General features: G+C 39.8%; 1 pseudogene; it reads right to left on the bottom strand.

Moving 5' to 3' along the window:
- Window positions 1–2,089: 2,089 nt before the first annotated feature.
- LOC149191086 (phosphoenolpyruvate carboxykinase (ATP)-like) overlaps window positions 2,090–24,337 on the bottom strand; it is a 175,566-nt pseudogene continuing 153,318 nt past the window's right edge.

Here is a 24,337-nt window from a genome sequence, read left to right as displayed (position 1 = left end):
CACAATACATTAGTTACTAAAATAGGTTATTGATTAATTAATTAATTATGATCTATGATTTTTTGAAATTATATTACGTAGAGATAGACATGGCATCATAATATATCCATTTAATAACTTTTTGTTGGTTTGTATTAATAAATTAAAAAATATAAGTAGTTAGTTGTCATTTAACATTGAATGAAAAGAAAAAGATATTAAACTTTAGTTTATGCATTAGGACTTGAATTTTAACATCTTTAAATTATTATTAGCTTTTCCCCTTATACCAATTTTTCCCACCCATTAGATTGCAAGGGATAGCTACCTTTTGCAAAGGATGATGACATATAGGGAGGTAGGAAAATGTGGGGACTGTTATACTCCTATACCAATAGGTGTCATATTTCATGATTGACTTATTGAGCTATGTAATATGTTCATCCCTTTCCTTGTTGCAAAGGTTTTCCATATTATCAAAAAATCAAAAAATAAAAAAATGTAAAGAGGGTATACCCTAAAAGAAAAATCAAAAGGTAAAAAGAATAAAATGGTCAAAAGAAAAAATGAGAAGAAATGAACCCCAAACAAAAGAAAGACCAAGAAAGTGTGCAAGTCCAAAATGCCACTACTTTTTCATTTTCGAAAAATAAAGCATTGTGTGTAGCTTGTTGAACTTTATGCCACAATTGATGAATGGCCAAACAGCTTAATCTTGGCTAGTTCATGTTTGAATTTCATGTTTTAGAGATAGAGAATAAAAATCTGACCAAACTGTTTAATCTTCACAGATAAGTAGATAGGTAGAGAGGCAAAGGAGCTGAACAGTTCAATCTGAGCCCTTGGATGTAATAAGGGCGGACTTAGGTAGGCTTGCTATGAAAAGAAAAGAAAAGTTGATGAGGGTTTTCCAGTCTAAGTGCACCCAAAGAAAGAAGGAAAAAATGCAAGGGCAAAGTAGGCAGGGTAGGTAGATGGTGTTGCAGAATGACAGTTGTGATGGATCATGTTTCTAAAGTGTGTTAACTTTCACTTCTATCACAAGTGCAATGGCGGACATTACACTTGAAGCAGCTCAAGTGAGGCACGGTTGAATAACTAACTCCCCTTCATACTTTTCCCTAATCGTTTACTAATTCCCCCCCTTAAAGTATTAAGAATCTGTTCTTGATATCATTAAAATCACTCATTCCATTCCATAACATTGCCTAAAGTAAAACCCCGTTTTACTTAGGAAAATGGCAAATACATCATATAAACCCCCTTTTTCACTTTGAAGCCTAAGTTTTACACGAAAAGACAACTGTTTTTAACTTAGCACTTTCATTTATATTTTTTCATATTAATTACTAACTTTTATTATATAACTCCCAGATAAACTCTCACCTATTCCCGGATTATTTAAAAATTCATAAAAATCCCCAAATATTAATATCCCTGCCCCCGGTTAAATATAACCTTAGCACCGTTTCAAAAATGGAATTGATAAACTTATTTGGAGTTTATTAAGAACCATAACCTTTCCAGTGCGCTCAAAGGGATTAATTAGCCACCTGGGCTAATTAATAACCAAACCGCCCCTCCAACCAATAAAAACAGCCCCGATGCATTAAAAACATTGTTTTATTATAAACCGAGCCTGCTACTTAAACCTCCCGCCATATTCCATGAGCGCCTGCCGTCAGATCTCTGCCCATCCATCCAACGGTCCGCATCCATTTCGCAACCACCATAACCGCCAAACATTAACGCGTGGGGAACTGGTGGTTTTGCCGCCGTACCAAGGACACGTGTCACTCATCCAGCCTGATCGCTCGCCCTTCGCCCGAAACCGCCCAGCCCCAAAAGCGGTGCGGGCCAAACCGCTTACCACCATCATCCATCCTTCTGCTGACATCACCCTTCGCTGACGTCATTCACCCTTCTGCTAACATCACCTGCCACATCACCTGCCCCGTACTCCCGCTGACGTCATTCGTACTGCTTACGTCACTCACCCATTAAAACCAAAAAATCTCGCCAAGCTTCATTTTGTCAAATAAATGGTAAAAAAGTCATTTTTTACTATGTTTCTCTGCAAACAGCGCTCGGGGCATGATATCTATTGAGTTCACAATTCATTCTCGACCACCTCCAGACCAGAAAAGGCTCCATCGACAAGCTCCTCCGCCTGCCAACCGACCCTCCAGTGTACGGTTTCCTCCTCTTTTGACACAGGTACCTGTAAATTTTCTCATTACATGGCTATCAGCGCATCAATTGCCAGGACTTCTCAGCAATCTCCGCAGGAAGTTAGTATACTAGCCACAAAAATATCTCAATGTCATGGATTAAAGAGCGCAGAACAACCTCCAATGTCCCAACAAATAGGTGTTTATCCATAGTTACGCTGTTACCCTTGGAAAAAGGAAATTTTGGGCGAAATGCTAGATGGCAGTGAGCAAGGGGCAGTTCAGCATTAAAGTGTATCAGATCCGCATTAAAGTAAGTCAAAGAGTATCAGAGCAGAATTAAAAGGAGCAGAGAAGAATTAAAGGCAAAGCATATCAGAATTAAAGGCAGCAGATAAGAGTTAAAGACTATCAGACCAGAATTAATGCATCAATTAAGATATGCAGTCGACACAGAGCTACTACAGAAGACAGTTGCAAGCCGAACCCTAAAGGCCTGCCTCCAACACAACATCAGTTATCTTTCTCTAGCCGCTTCTATTTTACTTGTAAACTATTTTAGGTTAAAACTAGATATTATCTCACAGCTGTTATGAGATATAGGTTGTACATATTTTGTTGTATAAATACCCCCTCCATTGGAGTATTGGGGTGGTGAGGTGTGTGTGGATTTCCTAGACTGTGCTGTAATACTGAAATTTTGGAATAAAGAGCTGTTGGAAACATCTGTTGTCTGGCCTACTGGATGAAGAATTGAAGCAGAGGACTTGTCACAAAATTCTTGAATCAAACTCCAGATCAATAAGTCCTCTATATCTTGTGTTTTATAGTTTTCTTGTTTATTATATCATCTGTGTTTCATAAACTGAATGATAAAGAAAATGGTTAATTTCAGAATTTGCTTGATTGCACTCTGTTTTCAGTCTTTATTGTTCTCTGTGTTTTCTTCAGAATTAGAATAAGCAGTGAAATCTTAATTGCTCCTGTTTCCTGATTCTCTCATGTTGATTATTTGTTAAAGAATTCTTAACTGCTCTTTGTCAATAATCATCCATTTTCCCTCTTTCAATATGTTGAAGGATTCTTAACTGCCCTTCACCCATTTGAGCCCATTCTATCTGTTTTCCAATCTTCATTTGTTCCCTGTTTGACTACCTTGCTCTGTGAAGCCATCCTCTGTTAAGAAACCGAATCCAGAAAGTCACCTTCTTTGACTACATCATGCCCAATGGACTAAACTATTCTGTCTTACCTCTCAGTTCTATCGAATCTCACCACCCAAACTCAAACAAAACCCTTGAGCTTCATAACTAGCCTAATACCTTTCAAAAACAAAGATAAATGATAAAGAGAGAGCCCTCTCTGGATACAGATTGGCTAGATTCTGTATCTAAAAGATTGGTCTGTGGTTACCTCGGCATCCTTCCCTTTTTTACAATTTTGGGGAAAACCTGAGTGATAACAGGGACATAGTAATAAAGAAATATTAGTGAGATAGTTACATATTTACAAAACTATATTTATCAACTTGTACACCACACTAACAAGAATTGTAGATGTATTGTGCACAGTTACCTATGTGTAGGAGAACAACACCTTCTACACTCTCGTACAAAGGTACTTGTATTTATGTTGGGAGTGTGGAGTATTTAGAGTGCGCAAGAAGTTGATTGTGCAGGAGTGTGAAGAAATCACTATTCTCCACACTTCAATCTCCAAGAGCAACCTAATTTTAAGTGATAACACTTCCACAAGAGAGATGTAACGTTGGACATGCAGCTAAATCAGGGGTGCTCTACCCTTTACTAACTACAACTCCAAATAATTGAGTGGTAGTTATGGAAGTGTTATAAGTCCCAATATCGATTTCCATGAATGTACGAGGAGGAACTCCATGCAGCTAAATCCAGGTTGGAGACTTGCAAGATGCCATGAGAGTAGCCTTTGTTACTGCATAAACCAAATTCTAATGTGATTATTATTACTTAATATGTATAAAATGTGTAAGACCCTCCTCCCACATCTACCCAAGTAACTGACCAACTAGGGTAAACATGTGATGATAAGTTACTATGATATGATTAGACTCCCTATGTGTCAATTGAGGTTGTGCAATTGACATAAACACACCATACTAGGCCTTCTGCAGTTGCTAAGGACTCTGAAAATTCATTCCAGTCATTCCCTTGACTAGCCCCTGGGTCCCACTAAGAGTTTTGACCACTAAACCCCTTGACACTCCTTTTATATAGACAAGGATACGCCTAGAAACCTCCGGACGCAGACAAAACATGGGTATGCATGCGTCTAGGGGCTTTTCTCCTCAAACCTGTGCTTGTGACTCTAGGATTTATGCCACTTTTCAAGCCCAGAAACCCCTTTAGCATTCAGAATCCATAAATTACATGACCACAATAATTACAAATTAAAAACTGACTCTAGGACTAGGCCTGACCATCCCCAACAGGGACTAACATTTTGTCAAACACTTGGCATCAATACAATCTATAGGAAATGAATACAAGTCATAGCATAAATGATTGATAACTCATATGAGACTTGACAAGAAGGATCACCTCCCTCTTCCCTTAAATATTTTGACATCAATTAGATCTTGCATCCATTATCCTTTTAGTTACAAGTAAATACATGAAATAACCATGACTATAACCAGTCATATAACCAACCTTATAACCAGCTTTAAACCATGTAAATAAAATGAAATAACAACCATTAAAGACATATATTAATAAGTACAAAATCAAGATAAATTATCTTTTATTAATCATAGGCAAGGGTTGAACAGGTTTGGGACTTCCATGTTCCACTTGACCATAGACATGGCTAAACCAAATCTTTATTTCAACCATTCACCCCTCGTGCCATATTCCAAGCATGAACATGGGATCTCATGGATAAACCAATCCAAAACCAACCGAGGGAAGCCATAGGTTACACCACTTTCATCCTCACCAAACCGTGATCTCACCAAAACTGACATTGAGATAACAAAACCAAATGGACTCCACAATCCATCACTATCCTTGAGGAATTTTTGTCTCCTTATCTCTCAAGATTTACCACAATCCACACTGGGTCACTAGGTCCAAAGCTGAGACACCAGTCTGTTAGGCTTTACCACAATCCACACCGGATCACTAGGCCCTAAACTAAGACTCCACCCTTAGGATTTATTGCGTATCCCACCAAAACCAGTCAAGGGATTCCTTTGGGAATTTTCTTGAGACCACCTCCACACTAAATCCCGAAACCATCCGACAATTCCAAATCTCAAAACCGAGAAAACAATGCCATCAAACTATGGCTGTCTGGAAAGAGGAAAGGTGAGGCTTAAAACAACTGTTATAACCTAACAAAACCATGACTATAACCAGTCATATAACCAACCTTATAACCAGCTTTAAACCATGTAAATAAAATGAAATAACAACCATTAAAGACATATATTAATAAGTACAAAATCAAGATAAATTATCTTTTATTAATCATAGGCAAGGGTTGAATAGGTTTGGGACTTCCATGTTCCACTTGACCATAGACATGGCTAAACCAAATCTTTATTTCAACCATTCACCCCTCGTTCCATATTCCAAGCATGAACATGGGATCTCATGGATAAACCAATCCAAAACCAACCGAGGGAAGCCATAGGTTACACCACTTTCATCCTCACCAAACCGTGATCTCACCAAAACTGACATTGAGATAACAAAACCAAATGGACTCCACAATCCATCACTATCCTTGAGGAATTTTTGTCTCCTTATCTCTCAAGATTTACCACAATCCACACTGGGTCACTAGGTCCAAAGCTGAGACACCAGTCTGTTAGGCTTTACCACAATCCACACCGGATCACTAGGCCCTAAACTAAGACTCCACCCTTAGGATTTATCGCGTATCCCACCAAAACCAGTCAAGGGATTCCTTTGGGAATTTTCTTGAGACCACCTCCACACTGAATCCCGAAACCATCCGACAATTCCAAATCTCAAAACCGAGAAAACAATGCCATCAAACTATGGCTGTCTGGAAAGAGGAAAGGTGAGGCTTAAAACAACTGTTATAACCTAACAAAACTATGCCACCTATAGCAAGAGAACCATATACCAACATGAAAAGCCATGAATGCCAAAACCAGCTAGGAAATAACACATGCCATATGTTACCTGAAAGTATTCCTGCTGAAGCTGCTTGATCCTACTCCTACTTGCTTGATCTTTTCTTTCCTTCATTTGCTTGTTTTTCCCTTCCTTGTTCCAAAGCTAGAATGCTCCAAGAAAACTCTAGGTGTCCAAGAGTGTGTGAGAGAGAGAATAATGAGAGAGTTCTAAAACTAAATGGTCCAAATTCCATGAAATGATCCTTAGAATCCTTTTTATCAATGAGGCCTCTATTTTCTTCATTTTCCATTATTTTCCTTCAATTTCCTCCTCACATGAAACTTGTGACCTTTCAACTTCCTTTTCTCCTATTTTCCTTTATTTTCATAAATAAATGTGCCAAAAATAACTTTTTATCTTTTTAATTCCTTAGCCATTGTCTTTGCTAATTTCCTTTAGCCATAAACACATCCAGTGATGCCCACTAGGATATCTTTTCCTAACATTCATGTTGGAATAAGTGTCCCTTAATCGTGCTCCTATTTTGCCTTTATTAAATTTTATTACATGAATTTTTAACTAGGGTCTGTTACAAACCCCTCCCCTTGGGGAACACTGTCCTTGGTGTTAAAGCACACCAAGACCTCAACAAAACCGGTGAAAAGAAAACATAGTGCCCATGGAGCTTTATAAGTTAGCCCGTTGCAGTATTTACAATGAATGACTTACTCAAAAGAAAAACATCATGACAACATGACAAGATAATAACCATACCGCTTATTGGAGCTTTATAACTCAGATCATGGAAGTATTTACATCCATATACATATGTACCTATACCAAAACATCAGAAAAACATATGCCAAACATATACCAAACATCATACCAAAAGTGCTTTGCCTCCACCAAAAAACAAAGAAGGATACATGGCCCACATCTAATCCGTCATCTCCCATGTACTTCTTCGGGCCCAAATTACTTCCACTACACTTTAACTTGCTTTATGGCTCTATTCCTGAGCATGAGATGCTTCCGTTGTAATATGCATTGAGGCTCTGACTAGAATTATCCTTCTTGATCCACCTGTAATAAAGACCAATCAATAACATGATCAACATCCTTTATATACTATTTAAGTAATGAAACATGGTCAACCTCATGGAATTTCATTGTTGGAGGTAAGTGCAAGTCAATAGGCCACTGGTCCAATCCCCTCAAGGATCTCAGAAGGCCCATAATTATTTGGTGCCAAATTGGCACATGATCCAATCCTTAAAAAGCTCTTCTTGGGCTTGATGGGAAAATACACATGCTCCCCAACCTGAAACTCCTCGAATGCATTGTGCCGGTCTGCATAACTCTTATGTCTATCTTGTTCTACATTTAGATTCTTCTTTATAACCTTCATTTCCTATTCCATGTCTACCAACATATCTATTCCAATAAGTAACCAGATCACTAGATCTCTCCAGCTAATGGGAGTATTACAACTACACCCATATAGTGCCTTGAAAGGAGTCATCCTCAATGACTCTTGATAATTGTTGTTGTATGAAAACTCAACCAATAGAAGATTCTCATCCCATTTTCTATGCTAGTGCATCATGTAAATCCTCAACATATCCTCCAAGATCATGTTGACCCCCTTCATCTGTCCATCTGTCTGCAGATGAAAAGTTGTTTTGAAGGCCAACTCTATGCCCAAACTTGCAAAAACTCCTTCCAAAACTTGGAAGTGAACTTCACATACCTTTATGACACAATCTTCTTGAAAACACTATGTAATCTCATAATTTCCTTGATGAAAACCTGCAACACTTCACTGGTTGAATATGTAGTCTTCTTTGGGATGAAGTGAGCTACCTTGCTCAACCTGTCAACCACGACCATAATAGAATCATTTTGTATCACTGTCCTCAGAAGAATTGTAATTAAAAATATGGAAATGACCTCCCATTTCCATTCAGAATAAAAATAGGATGTAGTAGACCACCTAGATACTTACACTTTTTCCTTTACCTACTAACAATCCAAACATCTAGCCACAAACTCTATGACTTCCTTCTTTAGATCCAGCCAATAATAGAACTTCTTCACCACTATCAAAATTTTTTGATATCCTGGGTGACCCAAGTATGGCTTGACATGAAACCCCCTCAAGATATGTTTCTTGAGTTCACTACAATCTGACACATAGATCTTATCCTTGAATCTCACCAAAACCATCTGACATGAGATGATAGCCTACATCCTGATCACTTTTACATGTACCTGTACCTGTACCTATACCTATACCTTTACATGTACCTATACTTGTACCTATACCTATACTTTGTTGTAACCTGTGCATAATCTCCATATACCTATCATCTCGTTGTCCTGCTTGTAATATCCTATCATGTAATTTTGTCCCATAAGGGCTCACAGGTGCTACATGATTCACCTATACCTTCCTGCTAAGAGAATTTGTAACATGGTTCTCCTTTCCCTTAATGTATCTGATTTCGAAGTCAAACTCACTAAGGGTAGCCAACCATCTAGCTTTCCTAGAATTTAGATTCGGCTGGTCAAACAAGTATCTCAACCCACTATGATCGCTCATCAATACAAATCTATTACCAAGAATATAATGCCTCCACATCTTTGAGGCGTGAATAATAGATGCCAACTCAAGATCATGAGTCATGTAGTTCTACTCATGCTCATTCAACTTCATGGAGTCATAGCACAACACTTGTCCCTACTGCAAAAGGACTCCACCAAGTCCTCTTTTACATGCATCTGTACACACTACAAACTCTTTATTTGGATATGCAATATTAAGGACTAGAGCATTGGTCAAACATTGCTTCAATTACTCAAAACTAGCTGCATATTTTTCTGTCCATTCAAACTTCGTACTTTCCTTTGCAAGGATGTCATAGGGTATGTAATGTGTGAGAAGTTCCTGATGAACCTCTTGTAGTAACCTCCCAATCCCATGAATGATCTTACCTCACCACATTATTAGGAGCTTCCCAGTCCATGATGGCCCTTATATTTTCTGGGTCTACTATTATGCCTTCCTTGGAAACAACATGTCCTAAGTAATGCACCTATGTCTGAAAGAAGCAACACTTAGCTTCACATACAATGATTGCCTCTTAGTAATGTTAACACAACTGCTAAATGCTCGACATTCTCTTCTTCATTCTTGGAGTATATGAAGATGTCATCAATGAATACAATAACAAACTTGTCCAAATAAGGACACAACACACTATTCATAAAAAACATAAATGTATCTTGGGCATTAGTCAAACCTAATGGAACTACAAAAAACTTATAATTCCCATACCTGGTCCTAAATGCAGTCTTATAGATATCTTTTTCCTTGATGCATACCTGATGGTATCTCGATCTCAAGTCGATCTTAGAGAACACTACTACTCCCTTCAATTGATAAAAAAAATCGTCAATCCTCAGAAATGGTTACCTGTTCTTGATCGTTACCTTGTTCAAATTCCTACAATCAATGCACAATATGAGAGTACCATATTTCTTCTTTACAAACAACACTGGTGCACTCCAAGGTGATACACTTGGCCTAATGTATCTCTTCTCAAGCATTTCCTTTAACTACAGTTTCAACTCTACTAACTCTGGGGTACTCATCTTGTAAGGTGCCTTCGATGTCAGTGCTACCCCTGGCACCAATTCAATAGAGAAATCTACTTCCCTATGAGGAGGTATCTCTAGAATCTCTGCTGGAAACACATCCTGAAATTGTTGCAATACATGGTACCTCTTGAAGATTTCTGCATCCTCAACATATTTACCCTTGTCATTAGATATATACACTATAAATATCACACAATCTTTTCTGCAACTATGCTTAGCCTACATAGTGGTAACCATCCTCACTGATCTAGGCTTCTTATTTCCCTACAAAATTCTCTTTTCCCCATTATTATCCATGCACTCAATGATCTTGTTGAAGCAATCCACTTTTTTCCTATGAAGGTACAACCAATCCATACCCAAAACCATGCTATACGATCCCAATGGCAGTACATTCAAATGTGTTTTTGTAGGCATACCAGTTAACTCAAATGCACAAGCTCTTACCCAATTGGTGAAATATCTTCTGTGTACTTGTATCCAACTGTACCAACTAAGATTCTACATGCACTTCTTTTCTAAAAACACACTTATCCACCAGGTCAGGATTAATATAAATATAATTATATCGAGGATCAATCAACATAGAGACAACTTGATCACAAAGCTTATCATCCATCTCAATGATAGATGGATGATGATTCGCTTGCTTGTTTTCCACAACTGCAAAAATCTGAGGAATGTTATGAGCAACATCCCCAACTTTATGTGCCTTTTGAGCACTATAGATATGAGGTCTACCATATTGATACTACAGACAATACCTCTTACGATGATCTTTGCCACATATCCAACACTGCAATGGTGCTCTACCATCACCTCTAGTATGTTTCTCTCCATGTCCCTTATCAACTGTATTGAACTTGTTGTAAGGGACTACATTTTCTTTGTCACCTGCATCTTGAGGTCTTCCTCACTTTGGTGGCCATTTTCCTTTAACTTTCTCATTTCCTTTTAAGTCATGCTTAGGCTCAACTTTGTGCTTCGACTGCTCATAATTTTTTTTTAGCTTTTGGATGACCTCCTACAATGATCTAGGCACATCGAACTCAATCCGATATTTGTATGCTACTAGAATTCTACTAATGAATCTCTGAACCTTGGCCTTCTCCTCCTCGAGGTAAAGCACATATCTCAACATCTCCAAGAACCTGCTAGTACACTCATCATTTGTCCTGGAACCCATCTACAACTCATAAAACTCCTTAGCTCTGTCATCATAGCACTTTTCCGACAAATACTTCTTCTTAAAGAGCCTCTCAAAATCATTCCACATCAAGTCATCCTCCGAAATAACTTTAACATTCTTCACATCCTCCCACCATATATCTACTTTCCATTTAAGAATGAAAGTGGTTATCTTTTCTCTCATGTTCTATGAATAATCATGCAATTTGAAGAACTTCCTCATGCCAAGCAACCATGCCTTTGCATCATGTGATTTATTCATATATCCATCGAATGTAGGTGGCTTTTCTTTCTTAAAATCATCTGAAAAATATCCCTTGTCACTCCTTCTATATGGGTGATAACGATGATGATCATAATATCTAGTAGAGCCAGAACTAAAATAGTACCCGTGTCTATCACCCCTGCTATCCAAAGTATCCAAGGACCTACCACCTCTAATCATGTATTCTCCATCCAACCTATACTCACCATGAGACCTACTACCATATGGCACATTAGTTCTATCCTCCTGCTCATGGTTGATTTTGAAGTGGTCCCTGTCGCTGCAATTCTGACAAACTCTGAAGTATCACTATAATTGCCTCTACTTGTTTCTCTTATGCCTGTATGATTGCACCATTGTTTGCCTTACAAATCCTTATTTCTGGCTTTAAACTTCTCAGTGTGTCTGCCAAATTAGAAGAATTCCCAAAATCACGTTTCTCATCTAATCCATAGGGAGAGTCTCAGGAAATGTAGCCTACCATCTTGTAGTCATCTTTGATATTCTTCCTGCAAGGCATATCATGTCATCTAAATCAAATCACAACAAACCAACGTAACTTAGCATAATTCGAGGAGGATACATCGTCTGTAGTATCAAAAGATCAATGTAATACATGTATAACATAATCATGACAACATATAGAAATATAACACATAAGCATATAACCATCATTCTAGCTAGAGTCCAGTCATCAATGCATGACCATATCAACTACACATACCATGACTTCATCCATGACAACAACAACCATATCAATGCACATTTGACAACATGTAGGAACTAACATGCATAGAAATGAATGACCAATCATACACTCATGATGACACACTTCACAACAATAACACCCTATTTCACATGGCGACATCACTACAACCATGACCAACACCATGCACATGCAACAAGCATATAGACCAAAAGGATGATTAACACATGTGCAATTGACATGAATGCATGACCAACATACGCCGCCCATCTAGTCTAAGGGGTTAACCATTCTTTGAAACTACTCTGTAATTCCCTCCTCCCACATCTACCCAAGTAACTATCCAATCAAGGTAAACATGTGACGAGAAGTTACTATGATATGACTCGACTCCCTATGTGTCAGTTGAGAAAGTGGAATTGACGGAAGCACACCATACTAGACCTTTTGCACCTGCTACAGGACTTCCAGAATGAATCCTAGTGATTCCCCTAACCAACCCTTGGGCCCCACTTAGCTTTTTGACCACTAAGCCCCTGGATGCTCCCTTGATATGGACAAGGGTGCGCATGAAAACATCTAGATGCACAAACAACATGGGTATGCATGCATCTGGGGACTTTTCTCCTCAAACCTGTACCTATGGCTCCGATATTTATGCCAATTTTCAAGCCCAGAATATAGGTCATTTCCTAGAAACCACTGTAGCTTTCAAAATCCATAAATTACATGACCAAAATAATTACAAATAGAAAACTGACTTCGGGACTAGGCCTAACCATCCCCAACTGGGACTGACATTCTGTAAAACACTTGGCATCAATGCTTAGAGGAAGTGAATACAAGACAGAGCATCAATGATTGATAACTCATATGAGACTTGACAAGAAGGATCACCTCCCTCTTCCCTTAACTGTTTTGACATCAAGTAGGTCTTGCATCCATTATCCTTTAAGTTACAAGTAAATACATGAAATAACCATGACTATAACTAGTCATATAACCAAGATTATAGCCAACTTTAAACCATGTAAATAAAAATGAAATAACAACAATTAAAGCCACATATTAACAAGTACAAATAAAGAAAAATGAGCTTTTATTAATCATAGGTAAGAGCTAACCAGGTTTGGGACTTCTACGTACCACCCGACCATAGACATGGCTAAACCAAATCTTTCTTTCAGCCAATCATCCCCATGCCATATTCCAAGCATGAATGTGAGATCTCATGGATAAAACAATCCAAAACCAACCAAGGGAATCTAAAGGTTAAACCACCTCCACCTTCGCCAAACCGCGATCTTGCCAAAATCGGCACCGAGATCACGAAACCAAACCAAGATTGGAATGCCTTCGGATTCCATCACTACCCTTGAGGAATTTTCTGTCTCCTTATCTCTTAGGATTTACTGTAATCCACACTGGATCCATAGGCCCTAAAATGAGACAAAAATCTCTCAGCTTTACTGCAATCCACACCGGATCACTAGGCCCTGAACCGAGATTCCACCCTCAGGCTTTACCTTGTATCCCGCCAAATCCAGTTAAGGGATTCCTAGGCCTTTAGGAATTTTCCTGAGACCACATCCACCTCGTATTTTGAAACCATCCAGAAATTCAAAAGCTCAAATTGAGAAAAAAATACCATCACACCGTGGCTATCTAGAAAAAGGCAAGGCAAGGTTGAAAACCACTGTCATAACCCAGAAAAACCATGCCACCGAAAGTAAGAGAACCATATACCAACATGCAAATCCGTGCATGTCAAAACCAACTAGGAAATCACACATTCCATATGTTACCTGCAAGTATTCCTACTGAAGCTACTCGATCCTTCTCCTCCTTTCTTGATCTTTGCTTTCCTTCCTTTGCTTGCTTTTCCCTTCCTTGCTGCAAAGATAGAATTCTCCTTGAAAACTCTAAGTGTCCAAGAGTGTGAGAGAGCTCCAAAACTGAACTGAACAAAAGCCATGAGCTGATCCTCAGAAGCCTTTTTATTAATGAGGCCTCTATTTTCTTCATTTTCCATTATTTTCCTTTAATTTCCTCGTCATATGAAACATGTGACCTTTCACCTTCCTTTTCTCCTATTTTCCTTTATTTTCATAAATAAATGTGCCAAAAATCCCTTTTTGCCTTTTTAATGCCTTAGCCATTTCCTTTTCCAATTTCGTTTAGCAATAAACACATCTGGTGATGCCCACTAGGATATGTTTTCCCAAAATTCAGCTTGGAATAAGTGTCCCTTAACCGTGGTCATTTTTTGCCTTTATTATTTTTTATTACATGAATTTTAACCAGGGGTTGTTACAAAATTTTTGGAGTGTGGAGGTATTGTTTGAAAGCTATTACCCTTGTAATTATGTAGAGGAAGTTGAAGATTGTAATTGTGCATTAATTTGTTAAAATGTCATTTTGAATGAGTTATGGAAGAAGAAATCAAACACTATTACCACTAACATTTATGAAATTAGACTAAAGATGTTTTCAAAGGAAACTATGGTTGTGTGTTGAATCTTGAAATATTTACAACAAGTGTTGAATTCTTATATTTAATATCTGAAACCAATTCGTGAATCTTGAATTTGATATTTCTGTTCATCATGCAGGAATGCGTAGATTTGCACAATGAGCTAAGTTCATTATGTGGAGCTCTACGCTCCTGCACAATGAGATTCCTCCACATTCATCTAATATGTATTGTTGAAATTTCATTCTGAATAAGTTGTGGTAGAAGAAATCAAACACTAATACCAACAACATTTATTTAATTAGGCTAAAGATGTTTTCAGAGGGAGCTATGATTATGTTCCAAATCTTGAAATATTTACAACAAGTGTCGCATCTCAGATTTAATGTTAGTGCTATGACAATGATTGGATATAATGAAAATCTAGTGATTGACCATGAGAATCACATGTCAAGTCCATATCACTTTTATTTCCCTTTTTAGATGCCCAAAAAGTAGCTTGCAAGCTAAGCTCCCCTTTATTTACTCGCACTACATTTACAAACAGTTCCCATCAATTTTGACATTGATTCATTGGGTTTCAGTATTTGTAGCTTGAATAACGTGAAGGTATTTTTAATTTTAAATATTTTTGTTTTAGAAATAATTTAGAAGTTTTTATTTTAATTCACCTTCGCACATACCTATTGTTACACAGTAATTTGTCACCATTGGTCACCGTCCCTGTTACCCCTTTCCCGCACTTTGGAGGACTCATTCCGGGACCTGTGAGTAGTGACATAACTTAAAAACACTTGCATTATGTTCCCCTAAGTATGGACTTCATGTGCCTTGAAGACATCTCCTGCAAAATATCCCTGAAAAGTGCCCTTTTTCCATTAGCGCGGGTCCACAATGTACTACCCGCGCCAATGAAGGAAATCCTCAAAAGAGGGCGCGCCAGTTGGCGCTTTGTCTTAGAGTTACACCTGCGCCAACCGAGTTTGGAAAAGATTTTTAACAAACGCGCGCCCGGATGTTTTTTCCCTTCAAATCATGAAGTTTTTGAGGATAATGCTAATCTCTTGGATGTCGAGATTCATCATCTATCCCTTACATCTATCCACAATGGCTTTTTGGGGATAATGCCAATCCATAATGGGTGTCTTGATTCATTGTATCTTCTTCCCCTCCTCCATCTATAAAAGCCTGTCCTCATGCATTTGACAAGCTAGTGATAACGCTAGTTTTGAGTGATAGTAAGAGTCTTGGAGCATAGGGAGATTATACTGTCAGAAGTCTGAGCTGTGCATTCATAATCAAAGAGAGAGAAAGGTTTATTGCAAGACATATGTAGCTGTTCGCCCAGCCAGAGGAGGGATTCAACGTCAGAACCTTGGTTGTACTTTTCTCTGTTGATTACTCATTAATAAACGACTATCATTATGGTTCCGATCTTATTGTTCATTATGATAATGTTTGATCTATATCTTTTCTGACCGATATATGGTTGTATTTAGTGGATTTTATGCTTGTATTCGCTTCGTTCTTTGCATGTGCAGGTATCCATTCGCGGAGATCGTGAGGATCGTGACCTGCTGGAGCAAGGGAATGGGAGTATCAACTCTTCCACGACACTAGCGTTGGACTTCAGGTTGGTTCTCATAATCCACTTTCAATTTGCAACTAGGAACTTGCATGGTAGCATTGATTGATTGTTGCTAGACCCATTTTGGGCTAGTGGGATCGCCTCTGTCCACAGAGGGGATTTACCTCTCCAACAATTTGGCGACTCCACTGGGGAAGCTATTTGTTGTTTGATTCGTAAACTTTGGACGGAGCCTGAAGTACGACCAGGTAGCCTTCGAAACGCTATTGCTCTGCATTAGCGAAGTAGATCAACGCCACTTCAGTCAATCTCCAGTTTGGTTTACGAACCGAACAGCTTGGAGTTTGTCTTGCACTTTGGTTTTCTCTTGTTTGCTTGCTTAAATAAGCTTTCTGGGTTAGATTTTTAAGTTGTTTCTTGCTGCTTGATCTGTCTGGATACTGTCGATCAGACCCTGGACTGCTTGATTTATTTTTAAGCCAGCAAACTTTATTAGCGCGTTTTTCTACCTGACAGTCACGCCAGTGGGCGCAGGTTGCACAAAAGCAACTCGCGCTAATCCTTTAATAGCGCGAGTTACAGACTGACAGTCGCGCCAGTCCTGTGAACTTTGCCAGTTTGTTTGTTTGGAAGCCTTCTAAACTCAGATTTCTGTCTTTTCACATCTTTTTCAGCTACTGGAGTGTGTCAGAGCTCTGTTTGACTGGTTTTTGACCTTCATCCTTCGGGTGTTTGCCTCTTTCCATCGATCTTATATCCCAGCCCTAGAGCATCTAGTGGCTTTGTACATCGAGCCTTCCGTGGGAGTTTTTGGTTCTTTGATTGTCCAGTCGACTTCTTGGCTGTTTTTTGCACTTGTCTAGTGGTTGTCAGAACTTTTTATTGTGTGCTTCGAGCAATCCACCTCTTGATCGTTTGGATTTCACTTGGCTTCGTTTGGGCTTAGATCACATAGCTCATTGAGGTCTTTGTGATTCTCCTTGGCTTGACAGATTGTCTTGGTGTTTCAGACTTGGTTCTATTTTCATTGAGTGAAATTTGTCTGTTTACTCTTTGTTATCATCTCTCAAAATTTGTTTAAGTGCATTATGCCATTAAAAAAAAAACAAACGATCTTTTTGCATTACATTAGTTAGCATTCTTCACTGTTATTAGCAATTAGTCACTTTTAAAAAAAGAAAAGAAAAGAAAAAGTTTCATTTATTGCTATTAGCTGCATTAGAATCTTTGTTGATTGTTTGATGATCATTTTGTTTGTTTGAAAGATCTCAACTCTTCTGTAGTTAGCATTCATTGAATGGAATGATATATTTTGGCATATAGCTTGCATTTAGGAAATTGTGAGAGATCACATACGGTAGGACCTGAAAACTGAAACCTAATCAAAGATCAACTGTAAAATGAACTGAATGAATCTAAAAATGCATTGGAACTTAACGCATACATTCTAGAGGTCTAGGCTAGAGACGTGTTCCGGCATCGTTAAACCTAGTCACTGTTGTTTCACATTATGGTTGGGTGATTCCTCCTTTTGTGACTCGATAGTGGTCTAGCACGGATTTGTGCTCCCACGTACCATCGAGTATATGTGGAGACCCCACTAGGTTATCATCCTTTATCCACAGGAAGCCGTGTCTGCCGCCTTACAAGCCGTAATGCACTGAACACAGCATTCGGGAAGATTGACTGCCGTACGGGAAGTCCTTGGTTTTCATCTGATTGCCAAGGTGTATAAGCAGTTTTACGGATTGTTTGGTAAACCTTTTGCCTAGTTCTCCAGAGTAGTCACTTTTGACCCTTTTCGGACTCCCTAAAAGAAAAGGTTCACCTGAGCATTTGTCACTTCGGGCTCATTAAATATTCGAAGGAGACTAGAGTCATCTTTTTGTCCTTTTCTCGACTCTTAAAACATGAAAAGGTCAAGTTCAGTTCCTTTGTCTTAAAATTTATTCGGCCACGATTCACATTTACCCGGTTAGATCTTGTTTGCATTAGCTTGAGTAGGGTTCTTTCTCGTTTTCAATGGCAACCTTCCCCGAGTCTACCGGCCAAGGTGTTCCCCCGGATGGAAACCCTAGTCCATTTCCTTCTTTTGGAAATGCCGGTGCTCCGTATATGGCAACTTTGTCTTTGCCTGGGTTAACCATCGGTTTGCCCGTATGGTTGTTTTCAACCTCGGTGGTCCCGAGTGTGATGACTCTTGTTCCACCGTCTCCTCCACCCGAACAACATCATGTTGATTCCAAGGTGGACCTCTCCCCTTCTTCGCCTGTTTCTGCGTCCTCATCTTCTACTTCGCCTGGCGAAAGTCTGGATTCAAGTAACCAGGTGGCTAAGAAGAAGAAGAAGAAGATGAAGAAGAAGAAGACTCCTAAGCGAGAGGTTAAAAGTACAACTCAAGTCGAGCCACCTTCTGCTCCTCCGCGGAAGGTCAAATTTCCTTGTAGATTATGCAAGGAGGACCATCTTCTTCGCGATTGTCCTGGCATTCCCAAGGTCTTAGAAGTATGGTCTTGTGATCCGGCCTGCCCCTCATCGTCCTCTGAAGCTCATGGCGATGCTACTCTATCAGCTAGAAATGGTAAGGGAAAAGGGAAGATTCGAATCCCTTGTAGACTTTGTGAAGGCAATCATCCCCTTCACCTTTGTCCGCTCATGGATAAAGCATCTGTTGTCTTGGAAAGTCTTACAGCTCCCTCACCCCAACTTCCCGTTGGTTATCAACGTCTCTCTACAGCCGCAGATCATTCCCCTGCTGACAAAGAGATCGACCAAGATTCCTCTCTTGTCCAGCCTCCTCTTCCTGAACCTGGCTCTGCCAAGCCTGTTCCAGACCAACCATTGATCGGAAAGAGTGTCGACTCGAGTTCACCACCCGTCGACCACTCTGTTTCGGAAGAGCATCATTCCCATGTTCTTCTCATCTCCTCAGATTCTCCTGAGTCCGGAAATGACTCTCCTATCCCAGCTGCTCCCGAGAGTCCTGCTTCGGTTCTTTTAGAGCAGGGGGGCAATCATACGATTCCCCCACCAAGTAGTTCAGTCGTTTCCTTCGACTGGAGTCGTTTGACTACCTCCCGCCTCCCATCCCATGTGCCTTTCTGGGTCATGGTACACACCTATAATAAAGCGATACCTGGCACTGTTATGGATGAGGGTGCATCTGTCAGTCTTATGCCTGCCACTACTTGGCAAGCTTTGGGTTCCCCACAGCTTGTGCCAGTCGCGCCGAATCTGACGGCTTTTGATGGAGGAACTAGTCAACCATTAGGGATCCTTCCAAAGTTCCCTATTACTTTGGGAGGCAAAACCGTCTATATAGACGTATCGGTTACCCAAGGTGCTTTAGATTTCAGTCTTCTCCTTGGCCGTGACTATGTATATGCCATGGGGGCCCTAGTCTCTTCACATGATGGAAGAATCGTGACTATAGATCAATTATCGTTCGTTCGTCCACGGGTCCCTCCTGCACAGTCGTCATCCCCTCCTGGTTTTCATCCACCAGTTGCATCTGCCTCACCACAGATCAACTACGTGGCCACTTATCCCGTGCCTGTATCCAGTGATGCCGCCATCGTGCATAGTGTCCTGGGGGCATTGGGTCCTGACTTCCGAGATGTTACCCTTCCACCCGAAGTGGCACTCTTGGAAGCCCCGACTTCCTGTTCATTCTAATGAAGTTCGGGCAGAGCATAGTTCGTTTTTCGTTTCAAGCTCCTTAAAAAATGAAACTAGGTGTCAGAGCATAGTTCCTGATCTTGTGTCAGGCTCATTAAAAAATGAAACAAGGGTTATGAGGATAGTTATTTTCCTATGTCGACCTCATTAAAAAATGAAATAACTCTCTCCCTTTCCAAATCGAGCCTTTGATTAAGATCTCGTAAAATACAAGTCGAGTCTTTCCAAGATCTCGAAAGTGAACCTTCATTCCATCCACCTCGTTGAATGCAATGAAGCTTGGGGGGGCATGTACCTCGATTTGTGTCATTATGTTGGGGGCATGCGAACTTATAACAAGCATAGTTTTTTTGTTTCAAGCTTGTGTAAACATGAAACCGAATCCAAGCAGAGTTCTCCATGGTTCAAGCTTGTGTAAAAATGAACCCATACCTAATTCACATCTTGTGATTGCCGCCTATCCGCTAAATTCTGCTAGATGAGCCTTGGTTGTTTCATTCCATTGCCACCATCTCTTTGGCCGATCATACGCTTTCACTTGGTTGTTTATCCTTTCCTGAGGAACCGCAGCGATGAGTGGTTTTATTAGCCAGCCTCTTGACCATTATATGTTTTGAGTAGTTCCACCATTACCGAAACCAGTTGCTACCCTTTATACCACTCGTTCCTCCAGGACGAGTCTCCTTTTAAGATCTTTTCTGACTCGTAAAAGATGAAAAGATTGCCGAGTACTTTTCCCTTTTTGACTCGTTAAAGAGAATAAAAATGGAGGTCTACTTTCAGCTCTTTTCCGACCATTTAAAGACGAAAAGATTGCCGAGTTTTCCCTCTTGACTCGTTAAACGTAAATAAGAGGCGGTCGTCTTTAAACTCTTTTTCGACTGTGTAAAAATGAAAAGATCGTCGGACCTTTGTTGTTTCAGGTTCGTTAACAGTTTCGAAATGACGTGGTTTCGATCGCTTTTTTACTTTTTCAGGTCGAAATCACTACTTATGAAAAGTACTCCTCGATTGTAATGGTCGGGCGGTTCTTTCGAGCATTGTTTTATACTTTTTTGGGCTCGAGAGACACAACTTTACGAAAAAGGACACCCTTGGAGTTTTCTTTTCCGCAGTCTTTTCAAACTCTCTAAACATGAAAAGACGCCGAGTTTTTCCTTTGTCAGACTCGTTAAAACTTAATGACATTGGAGTCCGTCAAGATGACGTTACAAGCATATGCTATCCCCATCAAGCTTGTAAATAAAAATAATTGGGGTACTCACTAGAAATGGTAGGGGAAAATGGAACCATAATTATTGTCGTGTCGGCAGTATATCGCTCTTGGACATGGCACTTGTCTGCTTTCGTGTCTGGGTGGAGATATCTCATCTCATTTTTCACTTGCCTCTGTGGATTTGGGTAATCTTGTTTGACCTCTCATCTGCTCATTGCCTCATCACCATGACCTCTGATCCATTGATGTCAAATACTGCCAATTCCACTGTCGTGCCGCCGATATGTTCAAGAGAAGTTGACCTCTGCAGAATAACAACCTTCTTCTGATAGCTCACATAATTTTGATCCACCACAATATTGTTTCTCTGTCTCGTGTCGATGATGTGGGAAACACTATGGCCAACCTTCGATCAAGGTCACTTCCTGTCGACTTCAACTCATTATCCAGGAAGCTGATCTAGAGACTCCCTTCCGGTGCCTTGGAGCCTGCATGCCTCAATGGCAGGTTCTTCGTGTTAGACGTGAGGTTTTCATCATTGGCCTCCGATCGAATGATTCTACGAGTGTTCGATGCCAACTCACTAATTCGCACGCCGTAGATTGTACCTATAGTACCTTGAGGGCCATTGTCATTATTGGTGGTACCTCTCGCGTCTGTTAACAGTTTTCATTATTGACTGGTAATCAGATGATGTTCATGCATGTTTGACTTCAGCTCATGTATTCGCATGCTTGAACTTGTACTTTTGTTCGGGTCGAGATGGAGCGCAAGACCCTGGATTTTGTCTGTTGGAATCCAGGCTGGGATTTTGTGGATTCTTGTTACATGACTCATTCACTGGATGGCTGCGACCATACCTGAGTCTATTCATCGATCCTAACCGGATGGCTATGCCCATACCATGGATCTAGATTATTATGTACTCTGTTATGGATGGCTACGACCATACCACATATATCATGTACTTGAGCTATCAGTTGTATCTCTCTATGCAGATTCTCCGGCGGCAGCTGCATGTGTTCTTGTAAAGCATTTCACCCCTCTCTCTCTCTCGGGCCTCATGCTTTAGGGGGCATCTGTTACACAGTAATTTGTCACCATTGGTCACCGTCCCTGTTACCCCTTTCCCGCACTTTGGAGGACTCATTCCGGGACTTGTGAGCAGTGACATAACTTAAAAACACTTGCATTATGTTCCCCTAAGTATGGACTTCATGTGCCTTGAAGACATCTCCTGCAAAATATCCCTGAAAAGTGCCCTTTTTCCATTAGCGCGGGTCCACAATGTACTACCCATGCCAATGAAGGAAATCCTCAAAAGAGGGCGCGCCAGTTGGCGCTCTGTCTTAGAGTTACACCCGCGCCAACCGAGTTTGGAAAAGATTTTTAACAAACGCGCGCCCGGATGTTTTTTCCCTTCAAATCATGAAGTTTTTGAGGATAATGCTAATCTCTTGGATGTCGAGATTCATCATCTATCCCTTACATCTATCCACAATGGCTTTTTGGGGATAATGCCAATCCATAATGGGTGTCTTGATTCATTGTATCTTCTTCCCCTCCTCCATCTATAAAAGCCTGTCCTCATGCATTTGACAAGCTAGTGATAACGCTAGTTTTGAGTGATAGTAAGAGTCTTGGAGCATAGGGAGATTATACTGTCAGAAGTCTGAGCTGTGCATTCATAATCAAAGAGAGAGAAAGGTTTATTGCAAGACATATGTAGCTGTTCGCCTAGCCAGAGGAGGGATTCAACGTCAGAACCTTGGTTGTACTTTTCTCTGTTGATTACTCATTAATAAACGACTATCATTATGGTTCCGATCTTATTGTTCATTATGATAATGTTTGATCTATATCTTTTCTGACCGATATATGGTTGTATTTAGTGGATTTTATGCTTGTATTCGCTTCGTTCTTTGCATGTGCAGGTATCCATTCGTGGAGATCGTGAGGATCGTGACCTGCTGGAACAAGGGAATGGGAGTATCAACTCTTCCACGACACTAGCATTGGACTTCAGGTTGTTCTCATAATCCACTTTCAATTTGCAACTAGGAACTTGCATGGTAGCGTTGATTGATTGTTGCTAGACCCATTTTGGGCTAGTGGGATCGCCTCTATCCGCAGAGGGGATTTACCTCTCCAACACCTATCATTGTCATTGTGCAAAGTGCGAAGGAAGATTTCATCTTTCATTGTGCTTCCTCCATACTCACATACCTCCTCACTCCCGTAACATATTTTTAAAGTATTAGTTATATATAAACTTCAAACAAAAATAATTTAGTACAATCAATGCCTTCGATCAGATGGCCAACCCAGTACACCTAGTTGTTGGTAAAGTCTTCGCTCATAATGACTGGTGGGAATTATTGACTTAATGACATAGTGCAACAACTTTGACAATTCAAAAATAATATTTATCTATAAGGGTTTATATCGTCATCTCTAGAGTCAAAGTAGACAATCATTTTTCTCTATTCCCTTCCAATGGGATCAACTTTAGAAAAATATTTTAAATATAACTTTGGTCAGCAATTTCCTAGAAGATTATTAAAGGGGGAAAATTGGGTTGATTGCATAATGCAACAACTTCGACAATTCAGAAATAATATTTATTCTAAATATTTATAAATTTATGCTCAAAGACGGCTAGATTGAGAGAGTTGTCATACTGACTTCAGTCTGGGAAGGAACTGACAGTTTTGGGAGGCTTCATGTGTGTGTCTAACTCTCTTTGCTGTCATATGGAAACAACATGTTGATATAACAAACATGAGATTTCGAAAACATCTTGGTGTGGTTGACAAGTGATATTTTTAACCATGGTCTTGATAGGTGGGTGGGGGAAAGGAATAGTGATGTAGATAAGGCATATCAAGCCAGTGAAAAGATGGCTTCTCCGTAGATTTTTTCCCTTAGTTCTTTCGCATCAAAGATAATGATGAATGGTGAATTTATTTAATATTATAGTTGTTAGCATATGTTACCTTATGTGTCCTTGGTCACATACATTGATGGAGGCGTAGCTTATGGCTCTAGAAGTGATTTTGGTCGTGGAGTTGTTGATCGGTTCGGATGTGCTTATGGCACAGGATACTGTGTGGCTTTGAGCACCAATTATGGCTCCAGTGCCAGGGAAATCCTACGCCAAGGCAAGGGTGCAATTGTATTTTTCGGTCAGCAAGGAACAGTGTTGTGAAAAGCGCGATTAAATCACGCTTTTTTGGAAAAATCACGCTTTTTACACGAAAAAATTGGCTATTTTTTTGCCGCTTTTTTT

The sequence above is a fragment of the Pinus tabuliformis genome, chromosome 3_1, assembly GCF_031772625.1.
Source record: "Pinus tabuliformis cultivar Carrire ecotype Pingquan chromosome 3_1, CPIR1, whole genome shotgun sequence".
NCBI classification, from domain to species: Eukaryota; Viridiplantae; Streptophyta; class Pinopsida; order Pinales; family Pinaceae; genus Pinus; species Pinus tabuliformis.
Note: the sequence above shows the minus strand (reverse complement) of the source record. Positions and strands in the feature narration are given on the sequence as shown.